The sequence below is a fragment of the Rhinolophus sinicus genome, chromosome 3, assembly GCF_057876585.1.
Source record: "Rhinolophus sinicus isolate RSI-liver-muscle chromosome 3, RSI-T2T, whole genome shotgun sequence".
Classification (NCBI taxonomy): domain Eukaryota; kingdom Metazoa; phylum Chordata; class Mammalia; order Chiroptera; family Rhinolophidae; genus Rhinolophus; species Rhinolophus sinicus.
Window position 1 is genome coordinate 168,700,763 of NC_142503.1, and position 1,656 is coordinate 168,702,418.

The following is a 1,656-nucleotide window of genomic DNA, read 5'->3' on the forward strand; positions in this document are numbered from 1 at the left end:
AAATTGTCTTCTAAATTTAATGCAATCATTATTACAGAAATTTGACAAGTTGTTGAATTTAAAATTTCTATGAAAAAGCAAAAGTCCAAGTATTGTCAAGGTACTTCTGAAGAAAAGTAAGATGAAAGAACTTTCCTTCCTAGAATAGACTTTTTTTTTTTTTTTAAAGCGGTAGTCTTTGGGATATGGTATTAGTGTAGCAAAATCTAAATTGACCCTGGGAAGTAGATAGATGTCTGTAACCCCAGATGAAGACTGAAGCTGGAGTGGGTACTGGAGGCCTCTTCCTGTGCCAGGCTTAACCATTTCAAGTTTGGATTGTGAGGAGGTTTAGGGGATTCCAGGAGAGGGGCCTGGGTGCCCCAAGTGGTGGGTTAAAGGTAGTAAGGAGGCTTAGAGCAGTAAGATGAGGTCTGACAATTAAGTTTGTGAACTTGTTGCAACAATGTTGCTAACCTTTTTTGATATCAGAGGGATTATTCATTATGAATTTGTACCAGCTGGACAAACAGTTAACCACGTTTACTATTTGGAGGTGCTGAAAAGGCTGCGTGAACAAGTTAGACGATCTGAACTTTTCGCCAACAATTCATGGCTCTTGCATCACGACAATGCACCAGCTCACATGGCACTGTCTGTGAGGGAGTTTGTAGCCAGTAAACAAAATAACTGCATTGGAACACCCTCCCTGCTCACCTGATCTGGCCCCCAATGACTTCTTTCTTTACCCGAAGATAAAGGAAGTATTGAAAGGAAGACATTTTGATGACATTCAGGACATTAAGTGTAATATGACGACAGCTCTGATGGCCATTTCAGAAAAAGAGTTCCAAAATTGCTTTGAAGGGTGAAATAGGCGCTGGTGTTGATGCATAGCTTCCCAAGGGGAGTACTTCGAAGGCGACCATAGGATATTCAGCAATGAGGTATATAGCACTTTTTCTAGAATGAGTTCGTGAATTTAATTGTCATACCTCATATATACTAACAGTAATGGAAGTATTTTGTTATTTTAACAACAGGTACAGAGCTATATGCTTGTGTACTGGTTTCAATTAGCCCTGCACACTTGGTATGTGACAAAGTGACTTTTTAGATCATTGGGAAAAGAAAGGATGGACTATTCAATCACAGATGCTGGAAAACCATACATATAGAAAATATATATGTATTATATATACATGTGTATACATATATATATATATATATATATATATATATATACACACACACACACACATATATATGGTTATACATATGCAAAAAAGTGCAATTGGATCCTTAACTATACCATCCTTAGAAATCATTTTTAGATGGATACAGTGGATTAAAAGTGAAAGACAACACTTTAAGACTATTGGAATAACATTGTGGCAGCAATGTTGGCAGTTCAACAAAGATTGTGCACCTTATCTATAGATTGGAGTTGTTGCTGGGAAGTCCCCAGTTAGGGACTACATTTCCTAGGTTGCTTTGCTTCTACATGGGGCCATGTGACTGAGTTCTGGCCAATGGGATGTGGACTGAAATGGTACAGCAGGGGTTTTCAAACTTTCTATGGTAATGTACTATTTCTTCCCAATTTATTGTGGACCAATACTTTCGTAAACTAAAATAAAAATAAATTACCAGAAAATTGAAACTTAAAAATTCACA